Genomic DNA, 17,412 nt, shown 5'->3' with positions numbered 1-17,412 from the left:
TCTGTCATATTTTGTGTTTTAGAATTTTTGTTTTACGGAATGTTGTTAGTGTTAATGTTTGTTAATTTAAATTTTACTTTACGTTAAGACAAAATTTTGAAAAATTTCATTTATGAGTTGATATGGTATTTTCCCTTATTTATTTTTTGCTATAATTTTTTACTATAATAAGACGATTATTATTATTATTATTATTATTATTATTATTATTATTATTATTATTATTTTAACTATTATTTCAATTTATAACACATTTTAGACGAGTAAAGTTTTCATAACCTGTCACAATCGTTTTTCCAAGTTGGTTCTATTAATATTGAACTTTCGGTCCTGATAGAATATAGCATATGCACCACGCGAGGAAAGTAGCTCATCTCAACCCTGAATACAATAATGTACTATAAACCGGAGAAAATTTCTGAAAAAAAAAGTCTTGACTGCTGGAACTTTAGCTTTACAGGCAATAATTTTTATTCAATGATGAAAATGGGCTTTCACGCGACTGCTGTTACACGGACGCACCGAGGCTCGAGTATTGTTCAAGTAATCGTTTTGAACTTTATACATGTCAATAAAAAATTTTAAGTTAATTTCATTCACACTAAATTATTGTTAGATTCTTTTTAAATTTGTTATATTTTTGTCTGTTCACTTCATAATATTGTAATAGGAAAGATTTCGAAGAGACGTACTTCTTTCTAAAACAAATCATTTATTTTTAAACAATAAATTATGCATCACAATAGAAAAATAAAATAATTTGAATTGAACGTTGTATATATATCAAGTTGCAGCAAATCTATTATTCGTTCCTCAATAGTACTGTATATTTTCCATCGTTTCTTATAGATTTTTCATAGCATATAGTTTCTTTTTGTTGGAGATATACTGAAATTTTGTTCACGCCATCATTCCTGCGACTATCGGGGGCTTACGCAAAACTGCAAGACAGTGGAGTCTTATACAGACTACAGCAACAAATATTGGTAACTATGTCTTTCTTCTTTTTTTATTCTTACCGGTAAGTAGACCGTTCTTTATCTTATTTCTTTTTCACCCTCACTTGCTGTATAACATCCTATATAAAGTCACATTGAAAAAAGCCTACACCGCCAAACTGGTTTCGCGTATCTGAGTCACCGTCTATAATGATGAACCACAAGAAATAAAATACGCAATGGCAATCGTATATACGAAAATTCTAACTGCAAAAACATCAGATATAATAGGTTTGACTGTCAAAAAAATAAATATTTTTTTCTTTTATCATTCTATCTATCTTTCAACTTTTCATCATCAAATCAAAAAGTATTTGTTTTTGTCACTACATTTTGTTGAATGTATACTTTCAAAATTTATCTGTTTTGTTTTTAGTTCGAAAACAACAATAATTGTATACATTTTAACAATCCATAAAATATTAATCAATCAGATGTCATATTGATCAATCGGGTTTTATACTCTAATATATAATTATCAAATTAACAAGAAGATTTAATAAGTTATAACTTACGACTTTAATAACTTTCCGATTTTTTGAAAATCATTGATTTTCATAGCGGGAAGTCTAAAGTTTTGAACCAAAAAAATAATTTTGAAGATTTTCATTGTCTTGAGTCAAGATGAAAAATTCTTAAATCAAGTAAAATTTATTTAAGCCAAAAGAAAATTTTCTTAGTTTAAGAATTTTTCTTCTCAAATCAACAAGATAAAGTTCTTCATATATACATTTACTTGAATCAAGTATATATTTTTTTTTCAGTGTATTGTCCAAAATAAGTATAGGCATTAAAGTTTCAAATTAAATGATTAAGCTCATTAAAACATACAATGATAGTGAAGCCTAACAAAAAACTTTGAATCATTTTAAAAAGAAAATATTAAACGGCCTGTATTTTCTCAACTGGTATGTGGCTACACTGATAGAAAGATTTATTTGTATTAAAAAATATTTGTTAATAGTTAACAAATCATTTATTAGAGACCACTTTTTAGTATTAAACAATTATTTCTTAGTATTTAAAATGATTTGTTTGTATTTAAGAAATCTGATATTCATTTATTAAATATTAATAAATTTTTTTAAATACTAAGAAATATTTGTTAAGGACTAAAAAGTGGTCTATAATAAATGATTTGTTAAATATTAATAAGTATTTTTAACTATAAACAAATTTTTCTATCAGTGTAGTGTATTAACTTGAATAATAGCAAAAAATGAACTCTTGATTAGAAGCAGAAGTGCCGTTTTCTCCTTTTTTCTATTTTCTATTGAAAGTAATATATTTACAGTAATATTGTTTTTTTTCTCTAAACCCAATCAGGTACATAAGTGTTCGCCCGATCCGACCAGAACACATAACGACGATCTATAGGGATCCCAAATCATATCATATCATAGGTAGGTTGTCTCATTCGCGACACCTTCTCGCGTTCTTACAAACCCTGAGAGATCCCTTATCCCGTTTTAGTTTGGTTCATTCTACTTTCAGGTATAATATACCAAAGTCGTCTTCTCACAATATCACTCATCTTCCGGGCACACGATTATACTATGTAAAGGTTTATACGAAACGCTTGGCAGGTAGATTCGAAGAATTTTTATTGCGACAGGTTGCATCTCACAGTTTATCGACCTTTTGCCTTTTTTTTTCTACGTCAAAAAACTACCTGTCATTAACCTGTTAGTAATGTTTACCACCCTCGTTGGATCAACCTAACTGGTGACAAGTTACTGTTGTCCAGGTCAGGTCTCTAAAGCCAAAAGCCCTTTCACATATTTAACCAATCTCGCTGGAGATTAATTTATAAAATGAATATAGGACAAAAACGATCGTTATTTAATATATTTTTGTATTAAGGTAAAATTTTTAAAATTCTTTATTATTGTACACTAGTTAAAAAAAATAACCTCATGGTTGCATCTAATTTGTTTTATAAATCAGTTTTGTTTTTAAAGTTTTCGATTTTTGAAGAAATTCTGTTTTAAATATCGCAATGATTGAGCGCGGTTTTAGATTTATGATTAGTTTAATAAATTTTAATATGTTCAATGTGTCGTTATTTATTATTTTTTTTATTTAATCTCAAAAGCAAATTATAAAAATTAGGAAAACGGTTGACCCTAAAGGCCATCCCTGCAACTTCCCGCTAATTCCGTTAATACCTGGCCGCTTTTGTTGACCTCTTTGAGCTCAAAACTACAATCTGTATGTTGTTTTGAGCTCCCCGAGCTCAAAAAAATACCTTTTCTATGCTTTTGAGCTCTTTGAGCTCAAAAATCTGATAGAAGTTTCATAGAACACTATTTTTTGAATTTTCAAACCGCAATAACTTTTGAATGAATGAACCGATTTTTACGCGGTTGGCGGTATTCTAAGCAGTTTTTTAAGCCTCATAAAGAAGTTCTCAGTTTCAATTGGTCAAACGAGAAATTTCGGAGTAACTCCGAAAAAACACTTTTTTCGGTTTTCTTTCGTTCACGATGTCACTCGAACGAATCAACCGATTTTGACCGAATTGGCGGCGATCGACGTGGTATTTCAAGGTTGAGAGCTGATTAGTTTTTGGAATCGATCGGTAAAGCCGTTTAAAAGTTATTCCAAAAAAACCACTTCTGAAAAAAATTTGTTTCCTATTTTTTTTTAGATTTCTCCAAATTTCTCAAAATCTATCGATCTGAATCGGTTTAAATTAACAGGAAATCTAAGTTTGGCGAAGCTCTTTCGAATGGCACCAACTGCGATGAAATCGGTTCAACCGTTCAAAAGTTATAAGAGGTTTACATACTTTTACACACACACACACACACACACACAGAAAGACATAGTGACAACCTTGCGGGGATAGTCAGGGAAGCTTCCTGTGACCTTCAAACGTCGAGATCTGATGAAAACTCGATTTTTGCAAAACGGGGTGAAAACAATAACTTCCCGATTTTTGAAAATCTTCGATTTTCTTAGCGCGAAGTTAAAAATTACTATTTATCTTCACAAAAAATATCAAGAAAATATATCATAAATTGAAATAAATTTTTACATATTTTTACTATATTTTCTTATATATTATAAAATATATGTTTCAATCTATTTTAATCATAGTTAAGATGTGCAACGTATTAAAAATATATTTCTATACGCATTATATGAAGTTTTATGTATATTGAATTATTTTAAATATATTTTTGTTGTTCATGGAGGAGAAAAATTCATTTTTTAGTTTCATCAATTAAAAAACTTTAAAAAAATACTATTGTGCTCGCCTCATAGCGCGAAGCGCATCGATTAGTTCTCTGTTTTCGCTTTACCAAAGTCAAGCAATTTTCTATAGTAAAAATGTCTCTATTTAATTAATGTTACATATTTAAAGAATAATATAAATATTTCCTTTATCATATATAGTTTGAAAAATTATCTTTTGCTATTTACGAGTACAATGGCCGACTAACCACAGAAAAATCAACTATTTGTTAGCATTTTTTTGTTTATTAAAAAATAAAAACTTATATTATTAATTCATTTTATGATATCACGATCTTCCTTAGTCTAACTAAGCTTCTGTTAAAAAATTCTATGAAAATCAAATACATCGTCTCCCCCCAAAATATCTTAGGAAATGCCCAAACACAGCCCATGTCAAAAGCGGAATTCAAAATTCCAATTTTAAAAGGTTCTCCACGGGAGTTACATTTTGACACACATAAAATATATATATATATATATATATATATATATATATATATATATATATATATATATATATATATATATGGGTGATTCTCTGTAAGGACGTCTTAAATCTGTACAAAATTGTCCGATCAAGTTATTTATGATTTTATTAGAAAAAAAATATAACAAGGGCTACAAAACTATCAGCTTAATTATAATAAATAAGCAGCCGAATTAATTTTTGCTTTTTCGATATTTGTGTATCTTTTGCCATATAACATGACAGGGGACTGATTGCCAGGGGACTGATTTTTTTTTATCAAATTGAGAAAAATCAAGCAAACTATTTCAATGCATTCAACTTTTTAAGTTCTCAATGAATGTTTACATTAATTAGAATAATATTAAGACTTATGGATCCAATTTTATAAATAAATTATAAACAAAAATAGCTGCCAGGGGACTGAGTTTTGAAGTGGCCCAGACACATATTTCCAGCACAAACGGTGCTTTGACACTAAATAAAATGGCGATAAAGCGCTAACAGCCCTATGGTTATTAACTTAAAGCTAGTTAGATCCTTATAAACCTTACAAAAGGTAAAATAACACGCTAGATTTTTTTTTTGGCTTTGAACTTCTGTCAGGGGACTGATCTTAAAATGCCTGGGACAAACTTTGGTTTAATGAATTTAATGAAACAAATTAACTTTTGGTACTTTTTATTGAAGAAGATTGTTAGTTAACTAATTAAGTTTATAAACATTATGGACCAATTTATATATTATTGACGAATAACTTAAAATTTAATCTTAAAGTTTTAATTTTGGGACTGACACAGCCCAGGGGACTGACATTTCGGTGGTTTACGAATTTATAGCAAAAAAACCAAAATTTATTCCATTTTAGTTTTCAATGCTCCAAATAGAAATGTTTTTTTACTTTCGTAATAAATTTTTTTTAGTAACAAAATAACAATTTTTCTAATAAAAAAAATGCCTGGAACAGCAAAAAACATCCTTACAGAGAATCACCCATATATATATATATATATATATATATATATATATATATATATATATATATATATATATATATATATATATATATATATATATATATATATATATACTTCAGCTTCTGATGTCTACAAAAAGGGGATAAAAATTGAGTGAATCGGATTTCATTCTTGGAATTGAATCAAACAAGTGTCTCAACTTTATATCCTAAATATTTCATACGAGACTTTGTGACACAAGTAAGATACTGTAATTCACAATACCTAATTCTTCATCGCAATTTTTTTTCCTCTATTCTTAGTGTTATTTTCTTTTTGTATATTTTTACACACAGGGTATTCAGTCGAGTTTGTCGTTGTGAAAAGAAGGCCAAGAGCAGATGAAAAAAAAAAAAAATAAAAAATAAATGGACAAAACAAACTGCTTTGTAGACGCCCCAAAGTACAAACTAAGATTGCTGTAGATTTTTCATTCAGCGGCAAAAATGGTTGCGCTAATCGATCTCGAAACGCCGTAGTCCCGACAAACCCCTGTTGTGCCATCATTTGTATCTATCTACCGTGAGCAAAGATTGTTTGAGAAAATTATTATTCTCCGAACTCCGAATATTATTTTAATAACATAATTTATTTATTCATTTATTTAATTTCATTGTAAACCAGTAGGAGACATTTTTATTTAAATTTTAAATCACGTATATTTTATTTCAATGTCAACTTTTTTGATTATTGGCCATGAATGGTGCCGAATCAATCGATCATTGCGTCGCATCGAGATGTCAGGTGATTTTATCGATCAGCGTTCCACGTCTAGATTCTTTACCAAAGAGAATAACTCGTAAAGATGTATGAGGGGCTGTATAATAGTATAAAATGCAATCTGTGAGTGAATCGAAAATCTTGAGTGCTCTCTATAGGCGAAAGAACACCCGAGGATAGAGATATAAATGAAAAGAGAAAAATTTAGTATATAGTCATCAGAAAATACATTCTGAAGAGGGATGAGAGAAAGAATGAGATAAGTTTTAAAATGAGTGGGAAAAATAACCTCAGCGCCTCTTCGATCACTCTTCAGTCTTCAGTCGACTAGTGCAACGACTTTCTGATTTTTTTTGCCGCTTGAGAAAACGTTAAAATTGCTCTAATGGTCGCCAAAAGTGAAAAGCCGAGACACCCGACTATGGCATAGGTACTTATCTTTTTTCTCACTGAGATTTATTCAACAATGAACAAAATTATACTTATTCTCCTGAAAACCTTTAATTGTATTTTGATGAAACAAAAATTAGTCCGGTCAAAGTAGACTTTTTAATTAAAAATAATTAATTTAAAGTACACTGATAAAAAAATTGACTTGACTCAAGAGTCAAACTCTTGAACCAAGAATTCCATTTTGAAGAAAATGATTTTCTTGAGTCAAGAGAATAAATTCTTGACTCAAGAAAATTTTCTTAGACCAAGAATAATTTCTTAGCTCAAGAATTTATTCTCGTGACTCAAGAAAATCATTTTCTTCAAAATGGTATTCTTGGTTCAAGAGTTTGGGTCTTGAGTCAAGTCAATTTTTTTATCAGTGTACACTTTAACAAATAGAATTTTAAAAATTCCTGTCGATCCAACATCAGCTAAATAATTTATTTAAGATCGAAAGTTGAAATTATCGGTTTTTTGCACTTTCCGGGCAAACGGTAAGTTTTATTATGAAAATAGATTCAACAAAAATTGTAGATCATAAAATTATCTACATAAATTGTCTCTTTTTCTACAAGAATCACCACTTCTGAAATTAGCGATTTTAAAAGTTAAAGAAGTGATTATTCAAGACAGATATTTTCTTTAATACTTTACTCTTATTCTAAAATTTTTGGTTTTCTTTATTCTGGAATTTAACTTTATTAAATTAATAAATTACTCTTAGATAAAAAGCAGAAAATTCTTTACTTAAAAATTTTGTTCTCCAATGAATTGTTGAAGCTGCATTGTTTTCAAACGAGATACTCGTATATCTGTCCTGAGAATTTATTTTTCTTGGTAGATTACGACAGACGGTAACCAAGAAACGATCGAATTTCTTCTCGTTTCTTCGTCGTTGTTGAAAAAAGTCTCTCTAAATACTCTTTAAAATTTGTTAAAGCAAAAATTTTGTTTTCTTCAATAGAGGTTAAATTTTTTCGACTCGAGCTGATGTCGGTAATTCAGCCTGGACCAATGACAATAAATGCCATTTGAATATATTGGTTTGTTTATTTGAAACACAAAACGTTTTTTATTCAATAAATACTTGGTTAAGAAACGTCCCAGTATCTTGTTCAAAATTTAAATATTCACCTGTCCTACATGTTCTTAACGAATAAACTTCTACTTGAAACAAAAATATAAAGTTTTCAAAAGAATATTAAATTATTTTTAATTAAAAAATTATTGATCAAAGATACAAAGATCATAATTAAAAAATATAAGAACTAAGAAAATAAATTTTTAAAGCTAAACATTATTTTTCTAAAACAAAATTAATTTTTTTTAATAGAGGTCTACCTAGAAGTTATTTGCAAAGAGTCTAAAAAATCTTTCCTCTATTTTTTCAAATTAAAAATCTTAATGAATCTTAAATCGTTTCAAAGAAATTTTTTTTATGTTTCCGTTTAATTTTAGTATACGAGAATCTTAAAGTGTGACGTGATTGTGCGGTAGAATGTGTTGTACCTAATGATCGCACAAAAATAAAGAAGATTGAGCTGACGATGAAGAAAAGGGAGAAAAAATAACAGAAAAAAAGAAAAAAGATGAAAAGATTGGTCGTACTATAATCCGATGGCCGTCGTCATTATGTCTACATCTTGAATACACGAGGGAAGCCTATTATCTTGTTTACGTCACGAAGACATCGTGGCTAAAAGTGGTGCTGTTACTTGCAATTCAGAAAATCACTAAGAAATAATAATCGAACGATTATCCGCCGCTATGATCTGCGTGTATCATACGACACTAATTACGATCGTCAGGGCATAACAATTTAATATTTATTATTTTCATTTTTAAGATAATGTAATTAGTTTAGATTATAATCTGGCTTTGAAATTGCCCAGGATAATTCAAATACAATTTTCGTTATTTCCATAATCGATTTTTGTATAAAAATATATTAAAGAAATTCCCCAAAACCGCCGATACTTTTTTAAATATACTTCATTTTGTAGAGTAATTAAAATTTCTTTTTCTTATAAGAAAAATTACTCATATATAAAATAAATTGCTTTATCATGTGAAATTTCAATTCCCGGGTCGAAAAATTTAAACTGATTTTAAGCTAAATGATCTGCATTTGAACTTATTGATCTGTATTTGAACTTTTAAAAACATTTTCATCTGTATTTGATCTACTACTCAAATTATTTTTGATCTGTTTTAAGTCTAAATAACTTTTTAGTAAAATAATTGAGCAGCTATGAATATTTTATGCTGTTTCTAATCTAATGAGACTAAAAAGTTTTAAAAGTTTGATCGGTTTTTAGTCTAGTTAATTTGTAGATGGACTTTATGTATTGTTTTCAAATTCAATATGAAATCTTATACTGTTTTTGTTCTACAATTTTCACTCTAAATGTTCGAAGGCCAAAAGTCGACTAAGATGGTGACATAATTTTTTGGACTCAAAAGTATCTCATTAAAAATTATAAGTCGCATTTATTTGAAAAAATAAATTAATTTATAATATATTCATGCGCTCTCTTGTTTTATGAACTGAACGTCGATTATAACCTTACATCTGTCATATTTATTTGTCATAGCTTAACATTTCATGGATTATAAAAGTTTTGTAACTGCGAATATTAGTTGCAGTGATAACTAATAAATTTGTATTAACATACGTATATAAAATAGTTCTCATCGTTTGATTATGGATCTAAATCTAGAGTTTTCTAATTATCGATATTAAACACAATGTGAATACATCGACAAGATTAAAATGTTGACAAGATGACAAGATTAATATTAAATTTTATACTTTCACGCATCATTTAATGGGCGGTATTCACTATTTGGTAGTGCAAAGAATACCGTTTGGTATACATTGCACTACGAAATAGGAAATAGTCACTGTTTCAATTTCAAAGAATGAAAAGCTGTGCCCTGTAGAGGATTTTCGAGGAAATGAATAAAATAATTATAAATAAATATATTATTATTATTTTTATTATTATTATTATCTAATTCGTAAAAGGTATGTTTTTGATCTACAGGCGATCAAAAACCGACTAAAAATTATGGAACGTTTTGGTCTGTTTTTGACCTTGATGCGATCAAAACCAGTTAAATGATTGTGACAAAAAAAGTCTGATTTTGGTCTTGAAACAATAGAAAACAATTTTATTATAACATCAAAAATGATCTGAAATTGGTCTGAATTGGGAATAGTACGGGCAAAAACAGATTAAATTCTTATATAAAATAGATACACATAATAAAATTAAATTGAATGAAAAATATTAAAAATTTTCATTAATCATAAAACAGACTAAATTTTTTGACCCGGGTTTAAAAGAAAAAAATACCGAATGAATTTTTACTTGAGAATCGGAAATTGGTAAAGATGAAATCATTAGTTATTCAGTTTTTTTATATACACTTCATCACTTGGACTTGGACAGCAAACGTTGTATTAAATATAAAAGAATGTTGATTTAAAATACCATCAAAAAATTAATGTTGAAAAATTTTTTTTATTTCACAATAATAACACTTCACTCTACAACTATGTACCATGTTTCTGGAATTGAAAACGATTTATGAAGTAGAGTTTTCTCTTCCTCGAATCCTCTTTACATATTTTGTAATGAAGAGATTGAAAAAAAAAATAATTAGTATGCATGGTAAAGCCTAAAAAGTGGCAATAAAAATCAAAATTTATTAAATGTTCCACATACAATAAGACGACTATAAAAAAGGAACATGAATAATCTAGTCACGAAATGAAAACTAAGTCTGGTATAGGTTTGAAGTAACTTTTTAGTGTTGTCGCATCGGGATTCGTCCAGAAGAGGGAGACTCGATACAAGCGAAAGCACTTAATACCAATTCATTTTTCCATTCTCTACTGACAAATGCTTACCTAATTGAATCGAAGGTTGGTGAGGGTTGGCCGACGTGGGAGACAAGAGTCAAAAGAAAAAGAAGGAAAAAATATCGACCAAAACCAGAAAGAGAAACAAAATAACAACAACACTCGATTCAACGTCATGGGGGTCTTTTTCAGAGGAAACCGACCTAGGTCAATGGCACAAGTTCCTCCAACCCAAAATACCATTCTTCATCTTCATCAGATGTCGGACCATCCAGATCGCCCGTCGCAATTCGTCTGCTTCGTCACTCCTGTCTCGACTCAATTCTAATTGAAATACTCGCCTAATAAAAACAAAAACAAAAAAAGGAATATAAAAATAATAAACAATAAAAATCATAAGTGCAAATGAAAGTATGGAAGCGAAAAATGAAATAAAAAATTGGAGGCTGAAGAAAAACAACCGGACCTTGACTATATGCAAGACCGTTGACTCATTTGACTTTGACTAATTTGGAACCTCATCTCATCAGCATCATGAACTTGCGAATTTCCAATCGACTGCTATTTCTGTTTGATAATTCGTTATTGACGGTGCAATATTTATCGTCGATCAGAAGAGAAGATAATTAAATTCTCATCGGGTGAACCTTGAAATTAAGCTATAATAGATTTAAATTGAAAAACAAAAGTGACCGATATGCTTCGCTGAATTAAAAGAATAATTATTTTCGGTGATCGTGACGAATATAATTACGGAATTATTAATTAAATGGTGCTTTTCAGCAAGGATACAGTGACTTTTTGTAGGTTTCTAGGCCACTAAAACGAATGAATGAACTTAACCTACTGTAATTCATTCATGGTTTGAGAGGGTACTCTTCTCCAGATGCCTCGTTCTACACCTTCTTGGGAAAAGGGCGAGAACATCAAGACCCTCGTTTCATTCTTGCCTTGAGATCTTTCCTTATGAACTTGCCTCGTTATATTTTGTTCTGCTGCTTCCTATTCCGCAGGACCCTTCCCACTCTATACACACCTTCTTCGACAACTTTTGCCATCTAACCAACCGATATTTGTGGTACACTCTTGTGAACCCTTGAGGTTAACCACAGTTTTAAGGTTATGCGTTTTAGTATACATATATACCATTTTCTATGTTGTGCTCTCATTTTCATTAACTTTATCTTCACCATATCGTATATTATTTGAACTACTGAATTCGGTCAAGTGAAGATACTCAAGCTGCATTCTCATGCTTAGCAAGCTGTGGGGAATTCGAGTTGCTTTTGAACTTGAAATGCTCGTTTTGCAGCAAGTGGTTTGATTTTTATCAGACACAATAAGATTATGAAAATCTATGAAAAAGTAATTAGTTTGTTGTGAAAACTTGTAATTTTCTTTTTAAAATCAGGAAGACTGCCTTTTTTATTGGTGGTACTGTTTCAGCAAGCGCACAATCTTTTGATATTTATCTTTAATTAGTGATAAAAAGGCAAATTTCACTAAAAATTGGAAAATTATAGAGATAAAATATTGAATCATAACACGAAAAAAATAAATAATAATTAATGAATAATAAATACTATTTCAAAGAGTAAAATCTTGATCTTAATTATTAATTTGTGATATTTAGTATTCGAACACTGCAGTTCAACAATTATACTGCAAAAAATACCATTTCAAACAGTAATAAGTAATAACATAGGCGTGAATGTCAAAAAACTTAAAATGCTACCCTGGAGCCCGAATTACTATTGGAAACAGTAAAAAATTAACAACAATCTAATATTTTTTCCATGTGATCTTGATGAACGGAAAAATGAAAGTTCACTGAAAAAAATTAACTTGATTTTAAAAGGGAACATTTTGAATCAAGAAAATCATTTTGAAGAGTTCCACTGTCTTGAATTGAAACGAGAAGTAAAATTTATTATAGTAGAGAAAAATTTCCTCGATTCAAGAATTTTTCTACTTATATCAAGATTATGAAGCTCTTCAAAAAATTATTCTTGATCCAAGAATTTCCCTCTTGAATCAAGTTAATTTTTTTTTCAGTGTATAACATTTTATAACCAAAGTTTTGCAAAATTGTGGTAAAATGAAGTTTGAATAAATCATTATTAAATATCATAAATTTTACGTCTTAAACTTGAAGCGTCGAGTTATGTTCTACTAACGCAAAAAAATAAAAACGTTGATTTCAACTTTAAATTCCTTTTTTTTTCTTTCTATTCTTGAAACATAAACTTACAATAAATATTAACATTTATTACAATCAATGAAGAATATAAGTACAAAACTTTACCCCTAACAATACCAATCGAAATAGTCAATCATTTACAAAATTATTTCGTAACATTGTATGACGCTAATTATGAGAAGAAATAAGTTCTTTACAAAGTTTAAAAAATAGTTTTTCAATGGAAGTATAGTTAATTTATACGCAAAAATAATTATATTGAAAGAATGCACTCGAAGGATGGTAAAATTTCATCTGGCTAATTTTAGTAGAACATATAATTAATTAGCAACAAAAGTTTGGTGATTAAATAAAAAATACTTAACTGTTTTATTATGTTTTAGTTGTCAAAACGAGAAACTCGTTAGTTTTAAAGTTTAGATTTAATTTTAGCATGTTAAAAACAACAACGAAACAACGCTCGTCGCTTATCAGCGTGGAATCGCAAGCGGGTCCATCCCATTGGGCTCTTGGCGTGCGTTCCCACTCAATGCAACACCGAAAACTGCATTCCAGCGGATCGTCTAGTGATGGTCAATCGTAGGCGTCAGTTAAGCCTCGTGTTAACTAACTGCTATTTATTTTTTCTCACTAACTATATCTTTAACAAAGTATTTACTTGCAATAATTTATCGTCTTTAATACAAAGTACTTGACAGAACAAATTTTTGTATTATTTCTCCGAGTATCATTATCATTAATAGCACTAAAATAAATTTTTCAGTCATGATATATTATAGATATAAATGTGTTTATATATTTTTTTTAAATAAAATCCGTAGAAGTATTTATTATTAGTCAGTGACATTTAAATTAATAAGGATGAGCATCATTTCCAGACGTTCATAATTATAATCCCCTAAAGGACAATTAGTGAAATTATTAATAAGTATTCTAATGAGACTAAATCAACAGTGATAGAGTCTTCCTGTGTGGCCTCTTCCATTGTCATTTTGATCATCTAGATGGTCAACTATAATTGTATGTCAATTGATGCAATTTTTTAAGAAGAGTCCATTGCACTTAACCAATGATGGAAATAACAATCTTGAAAAAATATTCTTCTTATCAAAGCGTATTTATCATTGTTCTAAGAAAAAAAATTATGCCCAAACAAGAATTTCTCGACTCAAGAATTTGTTAAAATAAACAATTTTTTAAACGTCGAATATCATTATCTGTTTTCATTATAATTTTTAAATTTAAATTAAATAAAAATCATTTTAATCAATTTGGCCATCATTTCTTCTTGTAAAAAATCTAGGAAAAAAGTTAGTAGAATTTCATGAAATTTTGCTGTTGAAATTTCATAAAATTTTGTAAAATACCAAGAGCCGAAGTAATTGTTGGTATGAAATGTTATTTATTATAATAAATTTCATATAATTTCATAAAAATTTATAACAATTTATAATATTTCATAAAATTATTTAAAGGCTTATAAAATTTTATCTGAGACCAAAATATAATTTTCATAAAATTTCATATAATTTTATGAAAATTCATGAGAAAATATTTTCCTAGAAACAAATTTTTTTTTTACATCGTCTTGTAAGCGGGAATTTGGCGAGATTTTTTTGAATTCAATTTTTTTCGGGATTATGATTATTAATCTAATTAATTCTTCATAATCCATTTTTTAAAAATTGATGCTGTAGTCAAACGAAATAATTAAAAAAATCAATCAATAATCATCAATTATTTTCAAGTTAGATATTCATTCAAATTTTCATTTTGGATTAAGGTTTAAGTGTATGAATCAGAAGAATTAGCAATAATTTGAAGAGAACATCTCAATGGATTTCTAATAATTTTATAATTTTAGTGCGAGTATACATAACATCGGTAGATTTTAGCAGTAGAGAGAATGACGTGAATAAAAAAACAAAAATTTGATACGAAAAAAAATTAGCCGTAGCTTAAACGAGCGAAACCACGCACAAACAAGATTATATTCCCATCAAGTAGATGATATCCAGCATGGAGAAATTAATCGCTCAGAAATTACTCGAGCCAGTCAAGGATAAAATAATGGATTGGCACGTTCCCGAGAATTGATTTAATTTTTCTACTTTCACTAATTTATTATTTTTTATACACTTACCGAATCGATTCGTTAATTAATTAATTAACTGCTATTCTAATGAGTCAAAAAAGTATGTTGGATGATAGCTTCTAACTAAATATCTTGATGAATAATGTATGTCAATAAAAAGTTGTAGAATTCGTATAAAAAAAAAAAAAAAAAAAAAAAAAAAGTAAAATAGTCATTTCAACCACGTTACCATTCGATTACAGTCATCACAAACTCATAGCTTCAATAGCTAATTGGTTTAACTTGTTTTCTTGGATGAAACTTTTTTTTAATACGCCTCTCAAATTTTTAGACTTGATTTTTCTCTACTAGTTACTTTTATTTCCTTTATATCTAATACTTCTATCTCTGAGTATATAATACAATATTTATCATTATGATTATATTTATTATTGCTATTTTTTAATTTATCCCGACCATTTATTTGTTCAATATCTATTTTCAGTGGATGAATCCGGTCTGATAAATCTGTTTCGAGTGATCATAAAAAAAAGTACTACTGAATTGCGAGTTTTTTGGCCTTGCTCTTATACGAAAACGAAAAAAAAAAAAAAAAAAAAAAAAACATAGTATAGTATAATCTGAGAGCATCTAACAAGCCAGTAGATCCTGTAAATTCCGCGTGTGGCTCCCACCGCATAATCAAATTATTCCTAGAATTCACTTTACCACGAAAAGAAACATGTGCGCTAGTATCTGATGACGTCATCCACCCTCAAAGTCGCCGATAAGTCTCTTTCATTTTTTCTTATATTACTTATCTTCTTTCTCTCTTTATTATTTCTTACTCAGTTCTTTTATGAGACATTTACATTTAAGAGTGAAGAAACAAAAATCAAACAAAAACTATAGATTGCATTAATCAATCATTTCGGCTTTATTTAATCGATCAAGAATAAAAACAAAACTAAAAAAACTGTCGAGTGTCCTTCGGAAATGATTTATCAGAGCCGCTATTTTTATTTTTTTGCTTTAATTTTTTGCTCCAATGCGACTTTTTAAACGACTCCAATCTACTATCTTATACCTACAAAGCTTATATAGTTAAGCGGTTATTTCGTTCTCTTTGGTCTTGATACAAGTCTTCCTTTGTTCGTAAGCATTATCTCTTATAGTCCGCGGGACACTTCATTATCGCATTTCTCACACCGTCATCGTATAAACGCGTTAATCGATCGAGACGAAAAAAGGATAAGTGAGATTAAAAAAATTTGCGAAATAGATGGAAGTGGTGATGAGCGAGGTAAGAGACGAGTAGAACTAAAATAGGAAGAAAGAAGAAATGAGAAGTTGAATAAGCAGAATGAGAAAACGATGATAAAGAAGATGATGATGATGATGATGATGAAGAAAGAAGTATTGCAGTGTATGGTAGTGCAACATCCAAATCGTCGGCGGCTGAAATGACCATGAACCATTTTCGCCCTTAGAAGAACAAGACTTGAGAGCAGTGTACAACAACATAGACTAAAAGAAATAAAATGAGATTTGGCGAGCTAAACAAACTGGCGATGCCGCACACGAGAGCGAGGAAGCTAACTTGAAAAAGCCAATATATAATATATAAATGTAGATGGTATATATGTATGAAGAAGAGAGAAGAAAGAGAAGATAAAAGGAAGCAACTAGAACTCTTTTAGTTATAAGCCAAAACTCCGCGATGAGTATACGCCAGTCTGGACTATCCGCTGCTTTATTAAAGGGACAAAATAAAAGTAAATCGATTAGATATATTTCTCAGTCCCACGAACGATTTATTAGTTGAGCTAATTAATAGACGGCAGTTCAAATATTTTATTTCATTACGATCGATTTTAATAGAACGCTTTATTGACTCGATATTTATTTAATGGACAATAAATATCAACTGATTTTTATATTTTTAAGTATTGTAAAAAAATTTTTTAGTGCAATTAATATTGTAAATATGTTTTGCTGAATCGATTATGTAAGTTAATTAACAACAATCACCGTAAATTCAACAGTTTAGTTTTTTATTGCAAATAATTTTTTTTTTTTCATTAAATCTAAAGTATATTTTAGAAAAATTTTAAATTAATAGAAATTTTGATAATTCACGTTTCTATTTTTCACCAAATGAATCAACTTTATTAAAAAACTTTTATAAATTCAAATATATGATTGTAAGTTTACATGAAATTTATGAATATATATTTCAACTAGATTGTCAAGATACCGTGTTGGTTATACAAAACTGAAGAAGAAAAAAATTAGAACTGATTTTCTAATTCAGACAATTTAAACAGTAATCACTCAACATTTTTTACTTTTATGAAAATTTTCAACTTTTATGCGAAAGAAATTCATCAAA

This window comes from Cotesia glomerata, linkage group LG3 (assembly GCF_020080835.1).
Source record: "Cotesia glomerata isolate CgM1 linkage group LG3, MPM_Cglom_v2.3, whole genome shotgun sequence".
NCBI classification, from domain to species: Eukaryota; Metazoa; Arthropoda; class Insecta; order Hymenoptera; family Braconidae; genus Cotesia; species Cotesia glomerata.
The sequence above is the reverse complement of the archived record's forward strand: the minus strand, read 5'-3'. Positions refer to the sequence as shown.